General features: G+C 39.0%; 1 non-coding gene across 1 annotated transcript; it reads left to right on the top strand.

Annotated features, from left to right (window-relative positions):
- Positions 1 to 10,924: 10,924 nt before the first annotated feature.
- Positions 10,925 to 10,997, top strand: TRNAG-CCC (transfer RNA glycine (anticodon CCC)). The gene has a single exon. It is a non-coding gene; the product is annotated as a tRNA-Gly (tRNA).
- The last annotated feature ends 2,689 nt before the right edge of the window (positions 10,998 to 13,686 follow it).

Below are 13,686 nucleotides of genomic sequence, written 5' to 3'. Positions count from 1 at the left end.
CTTTATAGTTTATTACACGTTTTCTAAGATTCTTTTGGGGAAAAAAATCATAAATAATTCTTTTGAAAATAACCGTGAATACATTTACAGTTAGAACTTGTGGTAAGATACCTCTTAAAACCTTACCAAATTCATTTCTGTGGTAGGTAGAAATAAATCACTCAAATGAACTTCAAAAGCAGATTTCATGCACTGATTAAAATCGGATTGTTTATTTTAAATACAAGCTACATTTTATATGAATTGTGAACTCAAGAGCTTAAAGATAGAATATTCAAAAGTTAAAACATCTTAAAATAAGCTAAACAGTATCATTTTTGAAAAGAAGGACATATGTAGTTTTCACTTGGGAATGTTGAATTTATGATACAGTTTTCATATACGGAAACGTTGAATTAATGATGCAGTTTTCATATACTGAGATGTTTGCTTGTGCAGTACAATTGGTTAAATGCCAATTTATGTGGACTTTGCATGTAATATACAGTGAGACACAGTAATTTTACCTAAATTACAGTGCAGTTTAGTTAATCTATTGTTAACACTGACTCAGTGTCTGCCTTTAATTATAAATGACATGTTGAAAACTTAAGGAAGTAAGTGCTACATATATGCAATATAAAATAGTAATGTGACACTGATGCTGTTAACCAAAGGGCAGAATAAATAAGCAAAATGCCAAAAGGGGTCTTAATTGAAATGAAAATTTAATTTTGTTTTTAAAATATTGTTTATCTTTATTTATTTTGTGGTAATATAGTAAATTTTTTTAGAAAATTTTCATAACGATAAATTATAGTTTTGTTTGTTAGAAAAGTTTCTCTTAAAAACGTGTACATAGATGACAAATGGTGTAAATATTTTGTAAGAGGCTTCAAAATGTTTATACGTGGAAACATACTTACAGGAAAAGCATAAATTGGTTGCTGTTTTGCTTCTTTTTCCCTCTTATTTTTGTATTGTGGTCATTTCCTATGCAAATAATGGAGCAAACAGCTGTATAGTTGTAGAATTTTTTGAGAGAATGAAATGTTTATATATATAAACGACAATTTTTTTTTGAAAATAAAAAGTGCCTAAAAGATTCATGTTGTGCCTTCTTCCCCTCCCATAGCAAAAACAGTGAGCAAATTCCTCTCTCGTAACTATTTAAAAGGGTCTGTTTAATGCAGACAGTTAATAAAAAAGTAATTCCCACTTTGAACCAGCATCTACCTTTGTTTAACATGGAAGAGAGGAATTTGTTTTTACAATATCAAAAGTATAAAGGGGAGCATGCTTCATGAATGTTGATTTCTTTTCCCCTATTCTGGTCAGTACACAGATACATTACTGATTTTGTGTTTTCAAGATCATTACTTGTAGACACTGGAGGTAACTTGAATATCCTAGTTTAAAAAAATTTTTTTTGATTGTGCCTCTTGGCTTGTGGGAGCTTAGTTGCCTGACCAGGGGTTGAACTCAGGCCCCAGCAGTTGAAGAGCTGAGTTCTAACCACTGGACTGTTAGAGAATTCCTTGTATATCCTAGTTGTATTGTCAGAGGTAAAACAAGAATAGGGTTTTTAACTTTTTTTTTCCTTTTTGAACAAAGTCGATTTTAACCACTAGTAACAATACACCTGGGAGCCTCACCTTGGCTTCTAGTGCCACCTCCAGTGAAAAGAACTGGGGCTCCTTGGAGACATGGCTGATTCTGGGAGTGGACATACAAAATAAGCCTGGTGTATCCTACAACATCAGACTGTAAGCAATCATAATTCCCACAGTGATGTGGGAATGTCAGAGCAACAATATAAAACATGATTGACTTGTAACCAATCCTGTTTTTTACTAGTATATACCCCTGAGTCCATGCTAATATAACTGAAAAATGATTGAAAAAATTAGAGATCTGCAGAAGATCTCCAGTTTTTGTAGATCCAGTCTCTGGTAGAATTTAATGCCCTACTTTATGCAGTTCAGGCTGCATAAAGTGACTTTATTCCAAAGAGTACAATATAGCCAAGAGGGAAGAGAGGGTCACTTTACAGTTACAAAAACCTGCCAGACACTCAGCTTCTGATCAAGGTCCTTGTCAACAGATAAGTCATGTTCTCATAGTATATACCCTTGATTTGATGTGATGAAAATGAGACTTTGCCTCTGTGGTCTTCCTCTTAAAACACGTAAGTCCTGTGTAAGCGTGAGAAAGACATTGGACATCGCAGTCGAGGGATATTGCAAACTATCCAACCAGTAGTCAAAACTTAAGGTCTTGAAAACAGGAAAACTGAGAAGCTGTCACAGCCAAGAGAAACCTAAATGAAACAAAAACAAAATGGGATTCTGAAACAGAGAAAGGACATGGGGGAAAACTGAGGCAATTTGAATAAAGTATGAAATAGAGGAAGCTAAGAGTGGGGTATATAAGAATTCTGTATTATCTTTGCAATAAGTCAAACTTCTAGAATAAAGTTTCGAGCAAAAGTTAGAGTGAAAGTTTAGGATAAAGTTTGGAGTGAAGGAGAAGAATTCAGTATCACTATCATATATTTTCAAGAAGTGGAAAAATCTCTGATGAGGAAAATAAGGTAAAATTGCAGTTAACATAATTTGGCATTGTAAGTTTATTCAGCCTTCCTCATTACTGGACCCCTCATTCTCCCTGTCACTCAACACAGCTAGCTAAAGAAGAGGGCGTGTTCATTCTCCAGCCGGAACCTCATTATTTCATGGGTGAAAAACATAATTTCTTTGGCTTAAATTTATTTCTAGAAATTGAGATAGAAAGTGAGGCTACCAGGTTTCTGAAGCAAAGACAGAGATGTCTAATGATGCATCAGAGATGGATAAGTATTCAGTTGATAATTGTAAGAATTAAGTTTTCCTATGTGTAGAAATGTTCTGCTTGCTTTGGTTCCAGCACTTAACTATATTCAGCTTCCTCACGCTTCAGTACCAATTTACTCCAGATTACAGATTACAACTGTTTCTAGTCTCTTTTTTTTTTTTGGACCAGGCAGCATCTGGGATCTTAGTTCTGCGCGTGTTCATTGGAAGCACGCAGTTTTAACCACTGGGCCACTGGGGAAGTCCCTCTCTGCCTTTCTTTAGTCTCTGTTTCTCCCTTATGTAAAAAGCTGCCCTTTCTCTTCTCTTGCCAGCTACCTGTTCACATGCTTGTGTACTAGAGCTCAGTTCAGATGCTGTCTTTCTTGGTCAGACTCAGTGGAACCTCTTTTGCATTTGGAGACATGATGACGCTTCAGCATTTGAATATTTTCCAACTTCTTTTGTGTATGTTTTTTCTCCTCAGATTGTCAACTCCTTGGAAGAAACACCACTTCTCAGATTGCTTTTGTTTTCCTGCTCTTAGTGATTGATAAAGCAGATGTCAAAAATAGTTTTACAATGCTGTGTGAATTGGTTTAAGCCCTGAAGGGCTTGAATCTGTCTGATGTTCAACAGATTTCCTCTTCACGTTGCCCTGTTGATGCAGTGTTGGTGCTGGATTCTTGATGAGATGTGTGACTGAAACTGATTACAAGGTGGGCAAACAGGTAATGCCTTGTGAATTTTCAAACATTGTGAGTGAATTTTCAAAGGGAGAATTATTTTAGTGTCTTAACACACTTTCAAAGCTGCAGACAGTTTAATTTCGATCATTAGCATATCCACTAAATAAATAGCTGCATTCAAATATACTCTGACCAGTCTCTTGATAAACAAACTACCCCAACTAGATGAAAATTGATTAAGACGCAAGATTCCAGTTAGCCAGAACATAATGATGTGATTTGACATCAAGTTAGTAACGCTCTGAGTTTTAACCATCTTCAGTTACTTGTCATTCTCCCTTCCACCACCCCCTGCCCAAGTTACCTCGTTTTCTGTTTTGTTCATTATGTTATTTCATTCTTTCACTGCATCTTGTGTTAAACGCATCACTTCATGGTATCCAATTAGAGAATCCTTAGATAAGCATGACTTGCCTGCCTACATAAAAATTTCTTCAAAATCTAGCTAGATTCCTTTTCCTATCTGCAGCTAAGCCCACCAGAGCTTTTTGGATTAACTCATGGACTGTAACATAACAAAACAGAGCTTTATTCTCCATTACTAAATCTGGTCTCTACTTTGAAGTTAACCAAATCCCATCTTTGGTTAGATTCTTTACTGTAGTCTCAAAGTAATCAATAGGAGACACTCCCCCCCCCCCCCCAACCCTTTTTACTCATACCAGAGTTATCAGTGACAAAACCTGGCAATTATTTATATTTAATATTTATATAAAAATGATTATTAAGGCAAAAAGAAGCATAATAAATTACATGAGAGCTGTGTATAATTAGAAGAGTTTGCTACAGGAAAACTCAGAATGTCCTTTTTTCTTTGTAAACCAGCAATCTACTTTACTTACCACTTTTAGTGATTACCACCCCATGAAAGCATTTGGGGTGATAGGAATGGTAATATTCTTGAACATAAATGTAAAAACTTAATTCTATTTGGCATACAAAGACATTTGAATGATGTATATATGAAAGCATTTGAACAGGAAACTAAGACACTATACAGACTTCTAGGAAAAACAAATGGTAGATTACACACATCTAATTTTGCAGCTTCCTTAAAAAACCCGCTAAAGTGGAGAGTTTTTTTTCCTTTAAGGAATAACCCTATGAGTAAAAAAGGAAAACAGAAATACCAACAAGCTTGTGATTGCTGGGGAAAGCTAGATAGATGAGGCAACAAGCTGAGCAGAACTGAAAAAGCTAAATCCTAAAGTAGTGGTGGAGAAAACTAGGAACAAACCTAATTCTAATCCCCACAAAAATCCCAAAAGATCTCAGGAATTTGTAGTCTCAAATAGTTCTAAAGTAGAGCCAATATGCACTTGTTAAAAGTTTGTCTAAGAAGTTGTTAATTACCTAGCTCATTTCTTCCCCTCCCCCCACTCCTGCTATATCATCAACACTGTGAATAGGAAATAACCAGGGAGGCCACACTGAGGAATGGAGATTTATCTGCTTATTCTCTGGAGAATTCTCTGGAGAGGGTAAAGACAGAGGGTCTCTAAATGAGGTCCAGTTGAGGGGAGAAGTGCCAAATAGAAAGTAGGAGAATTAAATAAGCATGCATGTTTGTTGCTGGAACCCATTCCTTATTTGATTGCTAGAATACTGGAGTCAAGCCTTTATCCTCCAGGCAGAAGGCTGGAAAAGTATTCCAGCCCAGGAAGAACGATCTAGATGTACTGAAATTCCCAAGTTCTCCAACAATATGGCCCAACCAGATCATTTGCTCCCTCACTATTAATAAACAACCAAGAATTACCAGATATCTGAGGAAACCATTTAATGTGAAAGAGATAAAGCAGAGAAGAGCAACTTGGAGGAAAAATAAAACACTATGTTAAGATATTTGAGGTACTTGGTGTGCACTCAGTCATGTCTGACAATTTGCGACCCCACAAACCACAACTGCCAGCTTTGTCTGTCCTTGGGATTCTCTAAGCAGGAATACTGGAGTGGGTTGCATTTCCTTTCCACCATGTAAGATAGGCAAAAAAGATGACCCCAAAAAGATGTCCTTTTCATTATAGGGGACTGGAATGCAAAAGTAGGAAGTCAAGAAACACCTGGAGTAACAGGCAAATCTTGCCTTGGAGTACGGAATGAAGCAGGGCAAAGGCTAATCGAGTTTTGCCAAGAGAACTCACTGGTCATAGCAAACACCCTCTTCCAACAACACAAGAGAAGACTCTGCACATGGACATCACCAGATGGTCAACACTGAATCAGATTGATTATATTCTTTGCAGCCAAAGATGGAGAAGCTCTATTCAGTCAGCAAAAATTAGACCAGGAGCTGACTGAGGCTCAGATCATGAACTTCTTATTGCCAAATTGAGGAAAGTAGGGAAAACCACTAGACCATTCAGGTATGACCTGAATCAAATCCCTTATGATTATACAGTGGCAGTGAGAAATAGATTTAAGGGACTAGATCTGACAGACAAGAGAGCCTGATGAACTATGGATGGAGGTTCATGACATTGCACAGGAGATAGGGATCAAGACCATCCCCAAGAAGAAGAAATGCAAAAAAGCAAAATGGCTATCTGAGGAGGCCTTACAAATAGCTGTGAAAAGAAGAGAAGTGAAAAGGAAAGGAAAAAAGGAAAGATATTCCCATTTGAATGCAGAGTTCCAAAGAAGAGCAAGGAGAGATAAGAAAGCCTTCCTCAGTGATCAGTGCAAAGAAATTGAGGAAGACAACAGAATGGGAAAGACTAGAGATCTCCTCAAGAAAATTAGAGATACCAAGGGAACATTTCATGCAAAGATGGGCACAATAAGGGACAGAAATGGTATGGACCTAACAGAAGCAGAAGAAATTAAGAAGAGGTGGCAAGAATACACAGAAGAACTGTACAAAAAAGATCTTCATGACCCAGATAAACACGATGGTGTGATCACTCACCTAGAGCCAGACATCCTGGAATGTGAAGTCAAGTGAGCCTTAGGGAGCATCACTGCAAACAAAACAGTGGAGGTGATGGAATTCCAGTTGAGCTATTTCAAATCCTGAAAGATGATGCTGTGAAAGTGCTGCATTCAATATGCCAGCAAATTTGGAAAACTGAGCAGTGACCACAAGACTGGAAAAGGTCAGTTTTCATTCCAATCCCAAAGAAAGGAATGCCAAAGGATATTCAAACTACCACACAATTGCACTCATCTCACACAATAGTAAAGTAATGCTCAAAATTCTCCAAGCCAGTCTTCAACAATATGTGAACTGGGAACTTCCAGATGTTCAAGCTGGTTTTAGAAAAGGGAGCAGACGGGCCTGGTGCACTGGGAAGACCCAGAGGGATCGGGTGGAGAGGGAGGTGGGAGGGGGGACTGGGATGGGGAATACATGTAAATCCATGGCTAATTCATTTCAATGTATGACAAAAACCACTGCAATGATGTAAAGTAATTAGCCTCCAACTAATAAAAATAAATGGGGAAAAAAAAAAAAAAAGAAAAGGGAGCAGAACCAGAGATCAAATTGTTAACATCTGTTGGATCATCAAAAAAGCAAGAAAGTTCCAGAAAAACATCTATTTCTGCTTTATTGACTATGCCAAAGCCTTTGACTGTGTGGATCACAATAAACTGTGGAAAATTCTGAAAGAGATGAGAATACCAGACCACCTGACCTGCCTCTTGAGAAATCTGTATGCAGGTCAGGAAGCAACAGTTAGAACTGGACGTGGAATAACATACTGGTTCCAAATAGGAAAAGGAGTACATCAAGGCTGTATATTATCATCTTGCTTATTTAACTTATATGCAGAGTACATCATGAGAAATGCTGGTCTGGAGGAAGCACAAGCTGGAATCAAGATTGCCAGGAGAAATAGCAGTAACCTCAGATATGCAGATGACACCATCCTCATGGAAGAAAGTGAAGAAGAACTCAAGAGCCTCTTGATGAAAGTGAAAGAGGAAAATGAAAAAGTTGGCTTAAAACTCAACATTCATATGACAAAAACTACTGTAATGATGTAATTAGCCTCCAACTAATAAAAATAAATGGAAAAAAAAAAAACTCAACATTCAGAAAACTAAGATCATGACATCTAGTCCCATCACTTCGTGGCAAATAGGTGGGGAAACAGTGGAAACAGTGGCGAACTTTACTTTTTTGGGGCTCCAAAATCCCTGCAGATGGTGACTACAGCCATGAAATTAAAAGGTGCTTACTCCTTGGAAAAAAAGTTATGACTGTAAAAATATCTGCCGAAAAAGGAGATTATTAAAAAATAGAAATTGCCAATAGAACTTCAAGGCTGATCTTTTTGCCTTAAGCCTTCCCATCAGAATGTGAGATATTTATTTGTTGAAAGATGTGTTATGTCTTCCCCTGACCACGTGATTGTTATGAAATTACCAGCAATGCTAATGTTTTGGCCAAAAGTGAAACAGGTAGAAATACTTTGTTTAATGTTTTGTTTTGTTTTCTTTAAACTGCTTATAATCTTGGAATGACATCAGATAAACTGTCTAAAAAACTAAAAATAAAGCCAGTTACTTGAGGCTAATGAGAAGAGCTCATATTATGATATATTAGATACAAAGTGCTTAGATCTTCCAGGCAACTTACTAAGACAATTTTTCTTCAAGAAAATTAGAGATATTGAGTGGGGCAGGGTGGGGGAGTGGGGCAGAAATTGGATAAAGGTGATCAAAAGTTATCTTATAATTAGAAGTAATAAAATAAATAAGTACTAAGGGTGTCAGCATGATAAATAACACTGCTGTATATTATATATATATGAAAGCTGTTATGAAAGCTGTTAAGAGAGTAAATCTTGAATTCTTATCATAGGGAAAAAATATTTTTAAAATTTCTTTAATGTGTCTATCCCCTTCATGGATCACAGCTTTGTCGTGGCAAAGGGGCTTGCATAATTCAATGAAGCTATTAACTCATGCCATATGGGGCCACCCAACACGGATGGGCCATAGTGAAGAATTCTGACAAAATGTGGTCTACTGGAGAAGAAAATGACAACCCACTCCAGTATTCTTTCCTTGAGAACCCCATGAACAGTATGAAAAGGAAAAAATATATGACACGGGAAGATGAGCCCCAAGGTCAGAAGGTATCTAATATGCTACTAGGGAAGAGTGGAGGGCAATTACTAACAGCTCCAGAAAGAATGAAGAGACTGGGCTAAAGTGGAAATGTTGATCAGTTATGGATGTGTCTGGTGGTGAAAGTAAAGTTCAGTGCTGTAAGCAGCAATATTGCATAGGAATCTGGAATGTTAGGTCCTTGAATCAAGGCAAATTGGATGTGGTCAAGCAGGGAATGGAAATATTGAGTATCGACATACTAGGAATCAGTGAACTAAGGTGGTTGGGAATGGGTAAATTTAGTCATATTATATTGACTACCATTGGCAAGAATCCTTTAGAAGAAAAGAGCCTGAAATGCAGTACTTGCGTGCAATCTCAAAAATGACAGAATGATCTTGGTTCGTTTCGAAGGCAAATCATTCAACATGACAGTAATCCGAGTCTATGCCTCAACCATTGTGAAGAATGGTTGAAGAAGCTGAAGAATCAATGAAGAAGTTCATCAGTTCTATGAAGACCTACAAAGCCTTCTGGAACTAACACCAAAAAAAAATATGTCCTTTTCACCATAGGGAGCTTGGATACAAAAATAGGAAGTCAAGAGATCAGAATAACAGGCAAGTTTGGCCTTGGAGTACAAAGTGAAGCAGGGCAAAGGCTAATGAGTTTTGTCAAGAGAACATGCTGGTCACAGCAAACATCCTTTTCTAACAACCCAAGAGATGATTCAACACATAGGCATCACAAGATGGTCAATACCAAAGTCATATTGATTATGTTTCTTTGCGGCTGAAAATGGAGAAACTCTATACGGTCAGCAAAAACAAGAACTGAAGCTGACTGTGGCTAAGGTCATGAACTCCTTGTTGCAAAATTCAGGCTTAAGTTGAAAAAAGTAGGGAAAACCATGGTGGATGGTGACTGTAGCCATGAAATTAAAAGAGACCTGCTCCTTGGAAGGGAAGCTATGGCAAACCTAGAAAGCATGTTCAAAAGCAGAGACGTCACTTTGCTGACAAATGTCCGTATAGTCAAAGCTGTGGTTTTTCCAGTAGTCATGTATGGATGTGATAGTTGGACCATAAAGAAGGCTGATCACTGAAGAACTGATGTTTTCAATTGTGGTGCTGGAAAAGACTCTTGAGAATCCCCTGGACTGCAAGGAGATCAAACCAGTCAATCCTAAAGGAAATAATCTGGAATATTCATTGGAAGGACTGATGCTGAAGCTGGAGCTCCAATACTCTGGCCACCTGATGTGAAGAGCAAACTCATTGGAAAAGATTGATGCTGGGAAAGATTGAAGGCAGGAGGAGAAGGGGGTGACAGAGGGTGAGATGGTTGGATGGCATCACTAACTCAATGGACATGAGTTTGAGCAAACTCCAGGAGGTAGTGAAGGACAGGGGAGACTGGTATGGTGCAGTCCACGGAGAAGTAAAGAGTTGGACATGACTTAGTGACTGAACAACAACAAAGTGTCTGTATGATATGATGTATGTTCACTAATCTTATTATGATCATCATTTCATGATGTATGAAAGTCAAATCATTATCTGTACCCCTTAAACTCATACAGTGCTGTGTGCCAATTGTATAGCAATAAAGCTGGAAGGAAAATGCAAAAGAGACAAAATCAAAACAACAAAAATATTTAAAGCTCTTAAAAAATGTTATTTTTTTCTTGCTAATTTTTTTATGTGTTATAAATATTTAAGGCAAAAATGATCACATGGTCTTGTGGGGCTAGATGTAACATATGTGAACATAGATGTAAAATATTTGACAGCTATAGGAAAAGCCGGGAGGTGGTAAATGGACTTAATATGGTTGCAAGGTTTCTGCATTTTATATGAACTAGTACAACATTAACTCTAGATCGCGAAAAGTTTAAGATATATACTATAATCGTTGAGTAACCAGTGAGAAAATACCAAGAGATAGAACTGAAAAGTCAATTTAGAAGCTTCCCTGATGGTCTAGTGGTTGAGAATCTGCCTGCCGATGCAGGGGTCATGAGTCTGACCTCTGGTCTGGGAAATTCCCACATGTTGCAGAGGAACTAAGCCTCACGTGCCACAATGACTGAGCCAGTGCTCTAGGGCCCATGAGCCGCAATTACTGAGCATCCAAGCTGAAGCCCATGAGCCTACAGCCTGTGTTCTGCAAGAGAACCCACTGCAATAAGGAGCCCACGCACTGCAAGAAGAGTGACCCTCCCCACCACCCCACCAACTAGCCACAAAGTCTGTGTGCAGCAATGAGCACCCAGTAGAACAACAACAACAACAAAAAGCCAGGACTTCCCTGGTGGTCCAGTGGTTAAGACTATGCACTCCCAATGCAGTGGGCCCAAGTTCAATCCCTGGTCAGGGAACTAGATCCCACATGCCTCAACTAAGAGTTTGCCTGTCACAACTAAGACCTGGTTCAGCTGGTTAAAGAAATACATAAATAAATATTCTTTAAAAAAGCCAATTTTTTGTTCAGTTGCTAAGTCATGTCCAACTCTGCTACCCCATGGATTGCAGCATACCAGGCTCCCTTGTCCTTCACTATCTCCCGAAGTTTGCTCAAACTCATGTCCATTGAGTTAGTGATGCTATCTAACCATCTCATCTTCTGCCACCCCCCTACTCCTCCTGTCTTCAATCTTTCCCAGCATCAGAGTCTTTTCTAATGAGTCAGCTTTTCACATCAGGTGGCCAAAGTATTGGAGCTCCAGCTTCAGCACCAGTCCTTACAAAGAATATTCAGGATTGATTTCCTTTAGGATTGACTGGTTTGATCTCCTTGCAGTCCAGGGGATTCTCAAGAGTTCTTGGCCGTCACAATTCAAAAGCATCAGTTCTTCAGTGATCAGCCTTCTTTATGGTCCAACTTTCACATCTGTACATGACTACTGGAAAAACCATAGCTTTGATTATACAGATCTTTGTTGGCAAAGTGATGTCTCTGCTTTTGAATATGTTGTCTAAGTTTGTCATAGCTTTCCTTCCAAGGAGCAAGTGTCTTAATTTCAAGGCTGTAGTCACTATCTGCAGTGATTTCGAAGCCAAGGGGAGGAAAAAAGCCAAGAGATAACGATAAAGTGCTAAAAATTTTTTTTTTTTTTTTGCAAATAACTAAAAAGAAGGCAGGAAAGTTGAAACAGGACAAAAAACAGAACAAAACAAAACAAACACAGCAAAAAACCCAGCAAGGACAAACAAAAAACAAAGAGTAAAATAGTGGACCTAAATCCTACTCTTCAACTATTACATCAAATATTAGTGAACTAACATGCTATAAACATACCTGCCCCCCGCCCCCCACCCCCTTTAAGGGTTAAAGGTGTAAGTTCATTTTTGGAGTTGTTTGATTCATATTTTTGGAAAAAACTTCTCTGGATGGCTCCTTTCGTACACAGATACAGAGTAAGGAAGGATCTACCCATTGTGCCATTATTAACACTCTGATCCCAGCCTAATAACAACTAGCCCTCGGTCACACATTTACCTCCTGGGTAAACTTATGTGGTCAGCAATCAGCAAGAACTGGACCAAGAAAGAGATGGACCACATGGGCAGCCAGCATCTTGGTCTCAGGTCTCCCTGGACAGAGTACTAACCAAGAGGAAAGTGACATTGCCTTCCATTCTTGAAAAAGCACCAGTTTGTTTTCTATAAATCCATCTCCATAAGTACTTTATATGGTATACCCATCATGCCATGATTATAGGCAAGAGAGAATCAAAGAGACACGCTAGACAGGGAGCAGGAAAACACAATTGTTGGAACAGAGAGGGGTTGATTTTTGAAAAGGGGTAGTTCAAATAAACCTGGGATCAGGTGATCAGGCTTAATCTTATAAATTGGGTGGTCACAACCAAAAGAGTGTGTTGAAAACCAGGGAGTGTGTCAGACATAACTGACACATACTATGTGCCTCGGTACCGTATTGGGTCTTTTTTTATACATATTACCTCCCTTACTATTGGAAAAGGAGGTGGCAACTCACTCCAGTGTTCTTGCCCAGAAAATTCCATGGACAGAAGAGCCTGGTGGATACAGTCCATGGGATTGCAGAGAGTCAGACACAACTGAGCAACTGAGCACCTTACTGTAATCCTATAATGAACTTATTATTGCACTGATCTAACAGATGAGGAAAATAATGTTCAGGATGCGTAAGCGATTTGCTTTTCTTCATGGAAACATAGCTGCTAAGAGACTGAGCTGGGTGTTCTGACTTCAACTCCTTCACTCTTTATGAAATAACATACCTGTCTCAAGCATCAGGAGACTTAAGTTTAGGGCAGCTCATCAAAGGCAGGGGATTAGGGAAACTGGACTTGAGGTAACTCCAGTTCGTCTAGAGGGCTTCCCAGTCTTCCTTTGGGGCAAGAGTTGGTTCTGGGGTTCAGCATGCCTGGCCTATGAAGAATAATAGGTGAGTCCTGATAAGACAAGCAAGTAGATTCATCTTCTTAGAGATACTGACTGTGCCTTGAGGTGGAGTCGTGTTGGCCCAGAGCTGCCGTGTACAGAAACAGACCCCAGAGCTTGGGTGGGCCTTTAGGGAGTGTTTTGTCCACCGACTTGAACAAACTATCCAAGCCAGAGAACACAAGCCACTGTTGAAACAGAAGGACAAGTACATTCCTTGAGATTACACCTAAAGGGAAGACAAGAAGAAAGGAAAGTGGGGATGTTCCCAGGCCTTTGATCTTGTCTACCTGCCACAGGCCTCTCCTCCCCCTCCGAGAGACTTCCTGAGGCAGGAAGTGGTGACATCACCCTGGTTTGTCAGCAGTCTCCTGCTCTGAGTCATCAGGATTGCTGGCATAGTTCTCCAGGAGATCTCCAAGCAGATAATTCGCTCCCCTTGTAGGGCCTTGGCAACGTGCTGAGCAACAAATCGTTCTGTGAGCTGCCAGACTTCCATTCCGAGTGGGGTTTCCTCCTTGGAATGTGACTCAAGGTCCTTACAAGCAGCACCTCCAAACTTTCACTTCACATTGTCCCATAGAAACTAGCTGGAAGGGGGGGTTGTTGGTCATCAAAATAGACAATGGAATGAATTAC

The sequence above is a fragment of the Odocoileus virginianus genome, chromosome 8, assembly GCF_023699985.2.
Source record: "Odocoileus virginianus isolate 20LAN1187 ecotype Illinois chromosome 8, Ovbor_1.2, whole genome shotgun sequence".
Classification (NCBI taxonomy): domain Eukaryota; kingdom Metazoa; phylum Chordata; class Mammalia; order Artiodactyla; family Cervidae; genus Odocoileus; species Odocoileus virginianus.
This window is presented reverse-complemented; position numbering and strand designations above follow the sequence as displayed.